Raw genomic sequence first — 17025 nt, forward strand, 5'->3', positions numbered from 1 at the left:
TTTATATATATATATATATATATATATCTCAGTTTAATCATTTTATTTTTTTTCACTTAATGATTCATAAAAAGCATTCCCCGTTATTAAGGAATGAAGCCAATATGTATATATATTGCCCCTAGATGTAGCAGTGCAGGAAATGTGGGATATGAAATAGCCTAGAAGCCACAAGTTTATGACGTATATCTGTGCATATGGTATGTAAAGAAACACAACTTCTTGGGACGAATATAGCTACAGATTCTATAAAAGACTGGCTCACGGGATAGACTTAGTGCCAAGTTACTAAATTTGTAGCGACATCAATCCAGACAACTTAGCACTTAATTAATATCTCTCAACACAATTTTCACCAACCCATTTTGAGGTCTGTTACAGCAGTGAGGTGATAGGGGGTCAAACTTAGGCATATTTGTGGCCAGTTAAGATTCATTTTTATTTTTACTGGGTTAATTATTACTGAATGCGGTGACTAAGTTTTATGTAACAGTCTATGATGGATGCCATGGCTACTCATTCCAGTATCTGAATACAAGAAATATTATAATTGTACAGTGTATCTAATGCCAATACTCAAGTAACATAGACAATGTTAAAAAGGGTTTGTAGTCTAAAGGGTATATTTACTAAACTGGGGGTTTGAAAAAGTGGAGATGTTGCCTATAGCAACCAATCAGATTCTAGCTGTCATTTTGTAGAATATAATAAATAAATCACAGCTAGGATCTGATTGGTTGCTATAGGCAACATCTCCACTTTTTCACAACCCGCGGTTTAGTAAATATACCTCCCAAAAGTGTAATCCAACAGACATAGATGGCAGGTGTATAATAATGTAGCACTATGGATGCTTCAAAACACTAGAACAGATGAAGTAAAAGTAGAGTATACACCCGGTCAGGCGGTATCAGTGGTGTGGACAATGTGCAAGCAGCTATTGTCATTGTGTACACAGGCAGAGGTTTCCTAGCTTATCGTAAATCTGTGCATGGGAAGGGGACATGTCTTCAGTGATCACAGGTAATTCCTAACCCGAACGTACACATTTTGAACTACAGAAGAACAATGGATATTGTAACATAGGTGGTGGCCCCTCCAGCTGTTGTGGAACTACAGGTCCCAGTGTGCCCTCTCAGACACCAGTTGTAATTATAAGATGGAAAAGTACGGTCTGGATGAACTGTAAAGTGTCTAAAAAGAGAAGAAGTACTTCTAGTTCTTACATACCTTTATATTCAACATCCAGTGCGTGACTTCTGTAGCTACACAGAGGACACAGATCACATAGCTCATTATGTTATAGAGCTGTGGTGCTCCTAGTTCATGTATTATTGAGTGTTCAATATTGATAGTAAGTTATAATGAGATCTAAATCAGTCTTTTTTTATTTGCATGTGACCTTGAAAAACAATTGGTCATGAAGAATTGACTCAATATATCACAAGCTGTGGTGGTCCACATACACGTTTTTCAATCAGCGTAATTGCAACCCATGGTAAGAATAAAAGTGATGATATAGAAGTAATAGATGATCCTAGTCACGGTGCTATCATTGCATTGATCAACGGGACATGAACACATGCAACGTTCTGTACACAGACCCCTTTTTAAACAATGTAAAATCAGCAATTTGTTTATATGAAAGACAAAGGTCTTAAAATCGGGAATAATATTTTTATGTCCAACAGCAATCATATCCAATATGGCATTTTCCTAGGAAATGCTATATAATATATATATATTTATATTAATTAAAAATACACATTCAATGGGCCATATAGCTTAACCTGTGGAGGTTCTCAGCAAAGTGTGAGAGGGAAAGGGTGGAAATAACAAAAACATTCTGCTTTGTTTACCTTCTCTGTTAAGGGAATCAAATAGATTTTTGGAGGTTTCACATGTGCGCACCCCCCCCCCCCCCCCCCCCACACACACTCCTACAAAGGGCCGCTCAGTATATTTATTCTGCTTTCACATGCACATATTTGACCCAGAGTAGTTATTGTGGGTTTGCCATGCTTTAAATGGAGCAAATGGACTAGGATATTTTGATAATGACAACAAAACTAATTATTACATTTTATAATTAAATATGAGCAGCATCCTGCGCTGCAGATGAAGTACTGAAGGGTGGAAAATGTCACGGGATGGTCCACAGGGGCACGCTGCCTGTACATGTGGTGTTCACACTCATTACTGTTCATGGCTAGTCATCCCCTGCCCCCACCCAGCCTGCCCCCACAGTGAGGGGTATCTGATGATGATGGAGGCCCTAGGTAATGGAACCTCATTAGGGTGTTTGTCAGGAAACCGAGTGGCTTCTATTGAACACATTGTGGAAAAAACTTTTAAAAAAGCATAAAAATAGCTTTACAAGATGTTTAAAGGGGGTTTCCATACAAAGTAACCCCTGTACTAAATCATCTCCCTCATTAATAACAGTACTTTTGCTGGGGAGATTCAGCACAGGAGCTTTAAGACTCTGCTATATAGAACCAAGTAGCGCCAAAATAGATCAGCAGAGGGTCTGCCTGTATGCGAGTGCTGGATCCCTGCTAAATAGAGCTCAGTGGGCCCCCACCGTGGTATTAGTGGGAAGGGAGGAGATTTAGTACAGGTAAAGTATGGTATTAATGTAGAAGACCACTTTAAAGCTAGAATCATATAATTTGCACAATTGTTGCAATAGGTGTAACCTGTTCATTTCCACCCAGAATGCTGAAGACAAGCCTCAGTCATATAGAAACAAGGGAAACTGATCACTAATATGACTAAAGCTAAAATCATCAGAGCAGTCATTACATCCTGCCCGCTTCGCTGTTGGGCAGAATATTAGGGGCATCACACTCTTATAAAGCTTTATAAATCCACATTACTCCACAAGCAAAAAAGATCACATAACATTTGGGGGAAATGTAAAATACCGGCCTGACAAAGGGTTTGTAATTTTCCCTAAAAAAAACCTTTATCCAGAAGTCCCAAGAATTTTGGAGAATAAATCTCATGCTGCTAAAAAACACGTACAACTATAAAAGTAGATTTTCTTGGTATACCAGATAACAAAACTGCCAACATGACTCCATTATTAGATTATTAGATGTAACAAAATTAGCAGATGTAGAGTGTTCAATAACACAGCAAGGTTGAATGTACATCAGCAGTTTGGAAACTGGCTTATGACAGATGGTCTGTCAATAACAATGTGTTGTATATAAAGAATTAAATCAGTGCACAAAATCCTGTTACTGAAGAATGCAGAATGAGTTCAGATCACACTAAAATGTATCTTAACTCTTCTGTACACCATGAATTTGCTTTATAATTAACACATATAATATTTGTTACAACATGGGACTGTAGCTGTTCAATTTACGGACTGTGTAATGTATTGTCCCACCCCCAGGATACACCTCACGAGACTAAGGGGCCTTTATATATGAACCTCTGAAAAGGTTTTTAGCACAGTAAATCCCCCAGTTTTCGGTGGATTACCGCATATTAAAGTAACAAAGGGAATTATTATAACCGTAGATATCTGCTGCGGGTCCAGCCTCTTTGATCGCAAATGCAATCTCCATAGTTATCTATGGGGACTGCGAAAATGCCCTATTTATCAAGCTCTGAAATTCAGAGATTGACCCCCACAGCTAACGCCATCTGAAGCTAGCATTAGACATGGTATCCTATGGGCAGGGCCGTCTTTCCCATTGGGCACAATGGGCAGGTGCCCGGGGGCCCTGCAGCCCAAGGGGGCCCATCGGAGGCAGTATAAAACTGAAAAAAAAAAAAAAAAAGAAAATACTTACCTTGCGGTCAGCTGGCGATCCGGCTCCCTCCATGGTCTCCTCCTCCATCGCGCTCGCAGTGCATGTCGGGCATGATGTCATCACGCCTGCCCGACATCCATTGCGGAGCGCGACGGAGGAGGAGACCATGGAGGGAGCCGGATCGCCAGCTGACCGCAAGGTAAGTATTTTCTTCAGGTTGTTTTTTTTTTCCTGCCTCCGACGGGCCCCCCTGGGCTGCAGGGCCCATATATATAATAATTTTTATTTATTTTTGCATATATAGGGGCCCCCGGTGCACTGCTGTGCCCGGGGGCCCACGATGTTCTTAAGAGGGCCCTGCCTATGGGGATAGCCTCGCAGAGAGGGATCTTCAGATCCCCCCCTCGTAGGTTTCATGCTCTTTCCCATTGCAAAATGTGCAAAGCCATAAGAACCAGTTGTGACAGGATGGACCGCCTATGCCACCCTGTCTGTTGTTGCTGGGAACCGGCTGGGCTTTCTTTGCCACCGTCCCCTTTCGTTATTTCGAATACGCCCCTCCTGCTGCAGTAGGAGGAGCCTGCTGCCACCACTGGCCTCCTTTATGGCGCCCAGAGTCACGCTCCTTCTGGGTAACTGTCACTGCTGGGGTACCCCCTTGCTGGTGTACCTGTGCTGGTACTCCGGACCTCTTACTTTTGATCAAGGTTGCTGTGGATGGATCTCCCCTGGCCTATCCCACTGACCAGAGCTGCCGGGTAGCAGGCAAAGCAGTGGTACCGGAAAAGCTGGGTCCAATCTCAGAAACAGCCGGAGAACAGATTAGATTTAAGGTCTAATCTGCAGGTCACAGGATTACAGCAACATTGAAGATGTTTTCAAGCAGGTCTTTGAAGCAAAGAGTGATATTTATTTGCTCTCACACTGGTTGAAGCTACCAGTGATCAGGTCAGATGGAACATCAGAATGATACATTTCAGTGTACAAGACTGTGCTTTTTATACTGATTTGGACACAGGCTATTTTTAGAATCAGGATGCAATGTGTTTACACAAACATGAAATTACATGCATTGCAAAGAAACAATATTTACACTTATCTGTGAAATTCTCGAAATGCTGTGATGTCCTGTATCTTGTTATTAGACACAGGAAATCTAGCAGTCAAAAGGTCTAATTCACATGAATACTTTCTTCAGAGAGTGGCAGAATACACATTCTGAAAGAAAGGTACAAACTCCAAACAAGTCATTTCCCCACATCACGCTACACAAATACTTTCTAAACAAAGGCTTATTGTATCAGATCTATACATCAGAAATAAGGCAAGGTTACAACTGAATAAGCAAATTTTCTACCCTGGTCTCAGAAATAACGATTTCCTATATCAAATATACACAATATCAAAAATAAGTGCATTGGCAATTATATAATTAAGCGCCCTGCTCTATTGCCTTTAAATAAATTTAAACTATAAGTCATTTATAAGTGATCCAGTTACACTTGTAAAATAGATTATTGTCCAGGACAGGCTCAGAACCGCTATCACGGCTAATAAATTTTAATAAATTGCCACTTTAATTAATTTATTATCACGGTGATAAGAAATTATAATAAATGTGAACAATATGCAATGGGTCATAAATAGACCCTTTAAAGTGTTCTTGAAACATTGGCAACAATGCAGTTGTGGAGAAAATGACTCTCTGCCCATGGTCTGATGTTGGACATACAACTTAAAATTGTATATATAAACAAAACAATTATAACAGATTATTATTTACAAACTGCTAAAAAGTGTGGGCAGATCTGCTCTGTATAATGGATGGAATTCCCAAGCAGTCGCATCAAGGGGTTTCCACTTGGAGCTGGGGAAACTTCTAATTCCAAAACAACCCAAACTCAGACACATCTTTATTATATCTAAAAGGTCAAAATTAACATAACTTCTCGTTTCATGCTTGTTTTGCTTTATTTGTAATCCTCATATCTGATTCCTACAAATTAAATATATATATATATATATATATATATATATATATATATATATATAAATCATTTTACATTTTACTCAATGAACAGTTATAAGCTCATGAAACCTTCAAATAGAGTAGTTAAATAACAGATGTTTCAAATAAACCCTCTTCCCCCAACTAGTAGAAGCATTAGGTACCAATGCTCAATAGCCTCACAGTTTCGGAGTCACTCACTCCTGCCTGCTACGAACACTTGCTTCTCCAGGCATAAAAGCCTGGAAGTTGACAGTACAGAGGCTTCATAGAATGGTTGTTGATGCAGCTTTGTGAACAAAACATGCAGCCCCTCTTATCCACTGTGTTCAGAGCTGTTCAGTTTGGCTACTTTCAAACCTCAACAGGCTTGTATGTATGCTAATGTATGTTTGGTAAGCAAAGATTCAGGCACCAATAGGAGGTGTAGATTAAACCTAAGTTGTCCAGGGCAGGTTCTACTACGTGGGACTGTTCAAAATTGCGATCTGCTGTATGTTATGTGTTTTATTTTTTTAGGACAACAATTTGAAAATGACAGCGTGCTCCAGTCTTATTCAATGTTTCATTTGCAATGGTGGAATAGATTTTATATTAATTATAAAGAGAGCTTTATCTTGAATATCCATCATTTTGCCTTTGAATATTTCACCAATACCTTGTATGTGATATCCTAGTGGTTGCTATAACACTAATATATATATATATATATATATATATATATATATATATTTATCCTATATTGAGATTTTGTTTAAATGGTAACAAAAGTGAATTGTATTGAATAATAGAATGAAAAGAATGAAGTGGAAAACCTTTGAAAATATGCAAAATGTAACAAAGCCGGGTCCCAGGCTAATAAAAGCAGTGCAGACAGTGCCAGCATGCCACTACTTACAAATAATGGATAAATGATTTTTACTGGTATAGTTTTACTCTGCAGGAGTTATAGGGTGTCTGCAACAAAAATAATTTTGATTTATAAAATTTCTCATGTGTTTTTTTTACTTCTTTGGATATTAATATAATTTGGTAGTATTTAAAAAATCAAAAAGGTAGAGAAATCAGCCTGAATTGGCTGCCAAGGATTCACCGGCGCCATCAAATGTAGCCAACACTGTGACTGTATTCATCAACATAAGTCATGGTTATAGATGTCCCTTCAGTTTATAAATCATCCTGTGTCTGACAACAAAGCTGCATATTTATCATATGGGCCCTATACATCAATAGTTCAATGCCGATGGTAGCCCTCCGATGGTGATAAGAATTGCCGGGTTTCAACAGAGATGAAGTTCCACTAAGCAAAGCATGGGGAAGGCTATTTAACAAGCACAGTACGTACCTCCGCAATACTCGTTCTGTTATCGCCATCTCAAGATAATAAGAGACAATGACTGAAAAAAATGCTTAATTCTGTAAAACAATATTTTTTCAATGTGTAATATTTTGTAATTATTTTTCTTACATATTTTATTCTATTTAAAATCTGGGATTTCAGTTCCACGGAGCATGGTTGAAGTAGCTAGACAGGTCAGCCAGTGACTTCCGTATGTTGGGCTAATGTTTGTGCATGTGCATAGTATTTAATTCAGCAGGGGATCACGCAAAGCCTTTCCCCGGCTTCAGGGAAGCAGAGACAGGCAAGCCAACACCACCTTGTGATGGCGTTAGTTTGCAGCGAAAAGCCAAGGCTTTTGCTGCTTAGTAAATGACTAATTAACATCTCAGTCCCCAGATAGTTGTATGAGGACTGCGGTAACCCACGAAAAGTGGGTAACCACATCTCCTGCGTTAACCCCTTCATAACTTGTGTGATGGGCATTCTAGAGAGAAAATAAAATTTTTCCAGGTTTATGGCTGATTGCACTGTTCATAAACAGACCCCTTAATTTGACTGGTTTCTTTTTGATGCACACAGCTCTTCAATAGCACATCATGGGACCTATTTATCAAGCCCTTCCGAGAAGAATAATTTATATCACTGCTTATAGCAGCAATAGAAGAATCTTCTATCGGCAATTTATCAAAAAGACATGTCACTAGGGTTGCCGATTGGTGCGAATGGGGGAAAATATTGCCAGAGGCCCCCGGCAAAAGGCTACTATCAGTGATAGTCTTCACCACATCGGGTCTTTGATAAATAGGAAAGATCTCAAAATTGATAAATAGACCTTCATGACCTGTGTTTATCACTCCCTTTCATCTTATGCATATGAGCATGTATGCTACCCTAAGACCCACGGTACATCTGTCTGCATCAGGGCCGCAAATATCAGCTGCAGTGGTCCAGTTATCGGCTTTTGCCGAAGATGCTGGCACAGCCTCAGAGTGGGCAAGCGGCTTTGTGCGCAGTGCAGCCCCCCCCCCAAGAACCTACAAATTTGTATTTTACAAGTTATGGAGGCTGTGGAAGAACAAACAACTTAGCAACAAAACGTAAAGACAGTGAGCTCCTAGTTGCCCATTTCAGGACACTTCCAAATTAGTGGGTCTCCACTCAGATGCCGGAGAAAGTAGAAAATTCTCGCTTAAGGCAGCTTACCTGGCACAATTCCTGGTGGGCGGAGTTGTGCCACGACAATGCAAATGGCATCATCAAGCACCACACACACCTTAGTGTACACTGAGTGATGTCACAATAAGCATCATACACCTTGCCCCCCCCCCCCCACTTCATAATGCAAATGAAATATGACTAAGAGGAAGAAAAAATATTGTAGTTTTAATTAACATACAATAATTCAACACCATTATGGATTTCCCATAAAGCCCAATTGTTTTATCTTGATTATAACTCACTGTCTATATTATTTTAATGTTCTGGTTATCATGATAGGTGTGTTTTTCTATGTATACGACGAGTTCAGCATGTGAGCACATGAAACAGCCACTGTTCTCACATACAGTTACCATGACAATGAGCCAGTTGGTGACACATTCTGCCTGAATGCTGAAATAACTCTTATAAACTGTGCCCATACTGCTGTGTTTCCCACTTGATAACAGCTGTGCTTTGTTACAAAAATAATACAATACAAACATATCCTACAAGAAGCATTGATGGTTTCGCATTACTATTTTGCAAACCTTAGCAATTGATTAACAAATCAGACCAAGTATTAATAGATATGTAGCTCCCACTCCTGCTAAAAAAAAAAAAAAGCCTTTTGTGCAGATAATTCAATCTCTCGGTTTAAATCTCCACCTTTCTCTTATTACATATTCATCATCTTGCAGAGCTTTATGCAAACACAGACCTTAATTATTATTTATTTTGTGCCAAGCCGAAGGTGCTTTTGCTTTGTTTACACTGAACCATTTTTTTGCAGATCTCTATGGCAACAACCCCCCACCATTTCCAAAAACATGGACAGAATACAGTAGATTTCAAGACCTAGCCAGACAATATAGCTTACCATAGGGGAGTATTCTGAACAATATACCTGCAAGTCACCAGCCAGTGTCCCACCCACTGCATTTCACATCCTGTTACTACACTGTATTTTTTTTTATTGTGAATAACACAAACATATTCTGCTGTGCTGTACAAACGTTATGTATAGGCAGGAATTTATAATATGCCATCGTGTTATAAATCGCACTCCTGGCATTTATACAATAAAGATTCCAGTGACCTATAAAGTAGGCTTACACTCACCTATATTAACTCAAACTCATCTGGTCCAATCACACAGAAGATTTACTGTAGCACAAATTGTTGAAAAATGCTGACTATGATAGAAAGGAGTCAGTGCAACGCAGCTTGTTGCATATGGGGCTGCGTAGCTACACGTCGGTCAGAGTGTCCATGCTGACCTCTGTCCACCGCTGAAAGCACCTACAATGGGCATGCAAGTGCCAGAACTGGACCATGGAAGAAGATGGCCTGGTCTGATGAATCACAGTTTCTTTTACATTACATGGATGGCTGGGTGCGTGTTCATCATTCACCTAAGAAAGAGACAGCACCAGGATACACTATGGGAAGAAACAAGCCAGCAGGGGTATTGTGATGCTCTGGGCAATGTGCTGCTGGGAAACCTTGGGTCCTGGCATTCATATAAATGTTACTTTGACAACTACCACCGATGTAAACATTATTGCAGACAAAGAACGCACTTTATGGCAACAGTATTCCCAGGTGGCAATGGCATCTTTCAGCAGGATAATGTATCCTGCCAAACTAAAAAGATTGCTCAGGAATGGTTTGAGGAACATGACAAAATAGGTTGAGGTGTTGACTTGGCCTCCAAATTCCCCAGATAACAACCCCACCTCGCAATGTACAGGACTTAGAGGATCTGCTGCTAACATCTTGGTGCCAGATACCACAGGACAGCTTCAGAGGTTTTGTGGAGTTCATGCCTCAATGGGTCAGAGCTGTTTTGGCAGCACGAGGGGGACCTGCAAATTATTAGGCAGGTTTTAATGTTGTGGCTGATCAGTGTAGAGCCTCAAAGACTACCTCCCCTTCCTGTTATACAGCACACAATGACCCCCTCCCCTTCCTGTTATACAGCAGACAATGACCCCCACCCCTTCCTGTTATACAGCACACAATGACCCCCACCCCCTTGTTATACAGCACACAATGACCCCCACCCCCTTGTTATACAGCACACAATGACCCCCACCCCCTTGTTATACAGCACACAATGACCCCCACCCCCTTGTTATACAGCAGACAATGACCCCCACCCCCTTGTTATACAGCAGACAATAACCCCCACCCCCTTGTTATACAGCACACAATAACCCCCCCCCCCCTTCTTGTTATACAGCAGACAATAACCCCCACCCCCTTGTTATACAGCACACAGTGACCCCACCCTGTTATACAGCACACAGTGAGCACCATTTCATACAGGCACAGTCCAGAGGGATATCCGTAATCTGATGGCATTACAAAGCAGCGACACACTTTGAAAACAGCTGTAATATTGGTTTTGTATGGGTGTTCATCTGAGTAAAGTTATTTTATTGAAATATTTCCACAAGATGGCTATTTACAGGCAAACAGGTGAGCACATATGCCATATATGTAGTATTAAAGATGGATCACGCAAGTTTAATATCCAAGAAATGCACATACTTTCCTGGCAATATGTGTAGAAACTGCTACTGAGATATGGGACTGAAGTAAACTCTCAAACTCACCTCATATATACCCTGTGCTAGGCAAACGTGGTACAGTTTCACAAATGAGAATAGATTTTCTAACCTCACAACCTGAGAGAATATGGGTCTGATTCATTAAGGAATTTAGGCAAGAAATTTCTTACGCAAGTCTCCTGGAGAAAACCATGTTACAATGCAAGGGCTGAAAATTAGTTTTCTATTTTGCACATAAGTTAAATACTGGCTGTTTTTTCATGTAGCTAACAAATACTTGATAGCTTATTTGTACACTGAAATTTAAACTTGATATTTGTGTGCTACATGAAAAAAAGACAGTATTTAACTTATGTTAAGGCCTATATGTTTAAGACTCTACTAGGAAAGTACTTTATACTCTGTCCTGTTCTACCACATGCCCTCAGACCTCTCAAGTGCTGCAAAATAGCCCCATATATCCTCACACCCACAAAATGCACTCAGACTCCTTCAAGCCATCAGATCCCACATATACTTCAAAACTCCCCCACATGCCACTCAGACATGCCCACAGGCCCCTCAAACGACTTCAAATGCCCGCTAATTCTTACCACATGCCTCTTATATGTCCATCAGACCACCCCACAAGCCCCATACATGCCAACCCTACCTCCCCACAAGCCAACCATACCTCCCCACATGACCCATACATGCCAACCATACCTCCCCACATGACCCATACATGCCAACCATACCTCCTCACATGCCCCATACATGTCAACCATACCTCCCCACATGCCCCATACATGTCAACCATACCTCCCCACATGCCCCATACATGTCAACCATACCTCCCCAACATACTTTTTAGACTTCCTCCACATGACTTCTCACATTCTCTCGACATACTTTTAAAGATTGAACCAGCAGAGTAAGAAGGGTGTTGACCACCACTGTTCTAAACAATAATGTAAATAAACAGGATTTTAATACACAGACACGTTGCCAACATTCAAATATAATTTCCAGGGACAAAATGCTGCTGGGCATGTGCACAAGCTGTGTCGTCTGTAGATACAATGCATTACATTTCTCAAAATATGTGACCCTTAATTGCACCATAATCATTTGCTCTACCTATGAACAGCCCCCTCTAAAAAGAACTCACAGCATTGTACATTTTTAAACCAGTGCAGATTATTGGGCCTGTTCACCATACCTGCTGAAGATTTATTCTTAGATCCCTCTGCCACACCCCTTGCGTTCAGCCTAAAGCGAGTTATGTCAGAATGCTGTTAGACATGGCTACCCTAAATCATCAGTCATTGCCTAACCCGATGAATATAACATGGTGTGTACATTGGCAGGTACTGGGTATAGTAGGGTAAAACAGGAGTGAGTTGATAATGTTAAGGTAACGTAGATGTTCTGTGGGATTAAAGCCCCAAATGTTACTTGCTGCAGGCCCCATGATTTGGTTTATGTAATCTGTGTGTAAAAGTTACATGTTTCTAATGACACTTCTCACATTCAGCGGCACCTCAAATTAAGCCCTGCCCAGTGTTTTTGATTGGCAGCACCTTTATTTCTTTGCACACCACAATCTTTCCAATTTCTTTTCTTTTTTTGCCTGTTTGTATCTGCGTGCAGCTGAATCAACCACTCCCCATAGAACAATATTGTCAAACAGGGTTTAAGTGAAGGCAGCAAGTTGTTTGGTCAGATGTCGCACCAAACAAGTTTATCTACACTGTCACCGTTCCCCAAATGTATCAGTTTGTCTCCACTCCTTCAGGTGCCTGGAGGACTCTACTCTTCTGAGGGACTACTGAAGTAACATTAAAATGCCCTGAGGCGAGTCTGCCTCACTCTCTCTCTAACCAGGAGGTACTACACAATATGGGATCTTTGTAGTTTGATATCCTCATAAGGGCCTCTCCTTCAACCATATCTTCACTGATAAACTATATTACAGTGGTCCTCTGTGGCACAAAAAAAAACCCAATTAAAAAATAAAGAATATGTTAGACCAACTAAGAATGTACATGATAGCAGACAAGGAATGTACATTCTACCCTTGGGCTATTGTTACACAGGCGACTTAACAGTAGCTACACTGTGTAAAACAAATTTCTACATTTTGATGTCATTGTGTCTCATGGAGCGGGTTTGTCTGCTTAAACTAATTAGTGTTTATTTCTTTAGTAAGGTGTTAATGCTGCTAAGGCCTTGTACAGCTTTCATTCATCCATGTTGAATTCCTTTTTCTTCAGGTAGATGGAAGATCACTGGTCCCCAAGAGACAATGTGTTGCTTTCATATACGGCAGGACAGAGATTGATGGCAAAAAAGTAATATTAGCAGCCTATGTTTTTGCATCCATGCCCATTCTGCTTTGTGAGAAGCAGCACAAGTTGCACATGCTTCATAAGGGTCAATAATCATCTCAGGCCACAGCATAGAAAGACTAGGTAGCCTGGCATGCTGCTAGGTAAAGAAGATATGTAGGGAGGCTATAAATACTGATGGAAGTAGAGGTGCTTGGTTTGTATCCCACAGCTGACTCCCAATGTCATTGCACCTGTGGTACTTAGCTAGAAGCTGTTGTAGAACATTAGTAGAATGCAAGTTACACCAAGGAGCAGATAACTGAGGCGTTCTTTTATACAGGGAATCCAGTGATTTTAAATAGCATTGTAGTACACAAGTGACATTAATACTGTATAAGTGGTAATATTAGCAAAATAAATCATTATAAATTGTACTAGGTGATGTTGTCATTTCAGTATTCACTAATAAAGAGCAACCTCACACTGCACCACTGTAGGCAATGAGGCCAATTGAAGTCAGAGACCCATGTACTGTATAAGAACTCATCTTTAAACATTTTACATTCAACCTACTCTGTGGAAAATGATCATTTACATTAAGAGATTGCAGTAGCTCATATATTACATAATATTCCCAACATAGTCTGTATATTAAACTGATGACATCACAACAGCCATTATAACATAGGTTCCAGAATGGTATAAGAGTGTATATTGGATTCATACCTGCCACAAATGTTCTCTCTATATACCAATGGTTTAAAAATGTTTGGTTACTGCTAATGGCTTTTATACAGCTCCCTTGTAATAGCAACAACAACGTAAACAAAACAACCTTAAAATATACGTATAAAAATAATCCCAACTATTCATCTATCTTGTCACATGCAAGAATAGCAGCCTCTGTACTTACACACTGGGACGCTCTGTGTGTCTCTCTCCAGTCCCGAGTGCACTGATCAGGTTACACTGGACACATCCACCTGCTGTGTATGGGGGAAAGAAGCAGGGATCCCTAGGTCATTTACAGTCCTCTTCCCCCCTCCCTGTGCCCGCCTCCTATCTCTCCTCTGCTCGGGAAGCTCCGTCCGCGGCCCATAGCCCAAGTTGAAAGGCAGACATAGAAATCTGATGCCCCAGTGTTCCTGCACTGCACCCTGTCTTGCTCGCATTCTGGCTGCCAGGTTCTTCCTTCTAACCGGGAGGGAGGGCCAGTGACGTCAGCGCTGAGCCTCATTGACGTCAGTGGAATCCCTGTATCTGCATCAATGAGCTAAAATTAGCTGCAGAAAAGAAAAGACCAAAATAACTCTCATGCCTTTTGTGTCACAAGCTCCAGCAGTTATTCCACAGACAACAATGGGGGCAGGTTATATTTATAGGCCCTCTCAGTACAAGGAGAGCTAATTACAGACTCTTTATGGATGCCAAATTTTTTCTTCCTGAGGAATAAAGGACTCAAGACGTCAGCTGACACAGTACCGAATCTCCTCTGATTTCACGAGCTCCATTACGAGGCCTGATACATTCAAAACATGCTAATCGTGTAGAGAGAGAAGTTAAGCAATATTGCACTCAGGAGAAAGTATTACAGAGACTATTGTTTGGTAATTACATAACTCAAGTTAAATTAACATGATTGTATAAGGCCATGGGAAAAATAAATATAGCAAAGTGTTGTTATAATACTAGTTGCAATGTGAAAATATTTAAGTAACGTTAATAAATACAAGTTTGCAGCATTTTTTCTGTTCCAAGTTCTAACTGTGCTGCAGGGTAAGAAGGGATATTGTAAACTTAATGAATAAACTCTGGAGAGACATTTATAATGTCCACTCCACATGTAACCTTGAAAAAAGACACTCCAGCCTTGTTGAAAAAATGTGATATTGAGATGGGTAGAATCATGGCTAAAAGTTTTGAGAATGACACAAGTATTATTTTTCACAAAGTTTGCTGCTTCAGTTTTTATTATGGCAATTTGCATATACTCCAAAATGTCATGAAGAGCGATCAGATGAATTGGAATTAATTTCAAAATCCCTCTTTGCCATGACAATGAACTTTGTCCTTAAAAAAAACATTTCCACTGCATTTCAGCCCTGCCACAACAGGACCAGCTGACATCAGGTCAGTGATTCTCTCGTTAACACATGTGAGAGTGTTGATGAGGACAAGGCTGGAGATCACTCTGTTATGTTGATTGAGTTAGAATATCAGACTGGAAGCTTTAAAAGGAGGGTGGTGCTTGGAATCATTGTTCACATAAATCAACCATTTATCGGAACATCAAGAACTTCAAGGAGAGAGGTTCAATAGTTGTGAAGAAGGCTCCAGGGAGCCCAAGAACATCCAGCAAGTGCCAGGACAGTCTCCTAAAGTTGATTTAGCTGTGGGATCGAGACACCACCAGTGCAGAGCTTGCTCAGGAATGGCAGTGTCAGGCACCGCCCCCGCACATTCAGGAAGTGCCGGGGATGAGTACCTTTCTATTCAGAACAATTGCGTCCCATTGCCAAGCAACAGGACGCATCTAGTTTCCTGACCGGCGCTTGCGCAGTCACCCGTCTCCGTTGCTAGGCTACGGGAAGCTCCTCTCTGGCTTTCTGTGATAGCTGATCACCCTGCCACCAATGATTCTTCTGCACTTATTTAAGGGATACTCTGGCACCATTCTGGGCCAGAGTATCAAGGTCCATCTTGTCTCTAGCTCCTGTATATCCCATCCTGACTGCTTTTGGCTTGTGACCCGGATTGTTTGACCCTACTTCTGGAATAAACTTTTGGCTTATATTGAATCTCTCGGCTTCACCTTTGTTTTCCTGACCGTGCTCCTGGTAATACCCTTTTGGCTCATATTGGATCTCCCGGCTTGACTCCTGCATTCCTGACTCTGCGTTTGCCTGCTCCCTCTGTTCAGTATTTCTGCACAGCTCTGACTCAGATTGTCTGACCTTTCTCTATCATCTCACAGGTGGCTAGCTTGGAGGGCCGCGACCTGCGTGTCTCTGCCGCGAAGCCCAAACCTCCTTTCGGGAGTCCTTGGCAAAGACATTGGGCACGTTAGACTCCGCGCCTCCTGGACTAGCTGCGCCAAAACCCCAGGTGAGCCTGATTCTCACGTCTAGCGTGATAGGCAGCAGGCAGGTGTGAATGCATCTACACACACAGTGAGGTGAAGACTTCATCATCATCATCAGCAGCATTTATTTATATAGCGCCAGCAAATTCCGTAGCGCTTTACAATTGGGAACAAACATTAAATAAAACAATACTGGGTAATACAGATCCAGATCCAGATAGAGAGGTAAGAGGACCCTGCTCGCAAGTTTACAATCTATGGGACAATGGGAGTTTGAAACACAAGGGCATGTGCTACATCATATTGCACACTGGACCAGCTAGAATGCAAAGGTAAAAGTATTGAATGGGTTGTGTGTGTAGCAATGTTGGTCAGCGGGTTGTTGTCTTGTGTTAGCTGTGTAGAGGGTGGTAATAGGGTAACCTAGGGAGACTAAGATGCTGGTTGAGGAATATTGTCTGAAGACTTTTGGAGGATGTCCTGGTATCAGGGACAGACTGATATTCTATGAAAGGTACAGGGATTGGACTGCTGAGGACTGGGGTAAAGTCATTTTCTCTGATGAATCCTCTTTCAGATTGTTTGGGGCTTGTCCGGAGAAGGAAAGTTTAGCGCTACCATCAGTCCTGTGTCATATCAACAGTAAAGCATCCTGAGACCATTCATGTGTGGAGTTGCTTCTCAGTCCAGGGAGTGGGCTCACTCGGAGGGGTTAAAACATCGAAATTCAAAAACCTA

The 17025-nt window shown here is 41.1% G+C and overlaps 1 protein-coding gene across 1 annotated transcript in view; it reads right to left on the reverse strand.

Moving 5' to 3' along the window:
• NR4A1 (nuclear receptor subfamily 4 group A member 1) overlaps positions 1-14394 on the reverse strand; it is a 36186-nt gene extending 21792 nt beyond the window's left edge. The window contains exon 1 of the mRNA XM_075199684.1: positions 14119-14394. The gene's annotated coding sequence lies outside the window, so the exon portion shown is untranslated. The remainder of the gene's footprint in view (positions 1-14118) is intronic.
• Between the last annotated feature and the right edge of the window lie 2631 nt (positions 14395-17025).

Source organism: Mixophyes fleayi, chromosome 2 (assembly GCF_038048845.1).
Source record: "Mixophyes fleayi isolate aMixFle1 chromosome 2, aMixFle1.hap1, whole genome shotgun sequence".
Taxonomy (NCBI): domain Eukaryota; kingdom Metazoa; phylum Chordata; class Amphibia; order Anura; family Limnodynastidae; genus Mixophyes; species Mixophyes fleayi.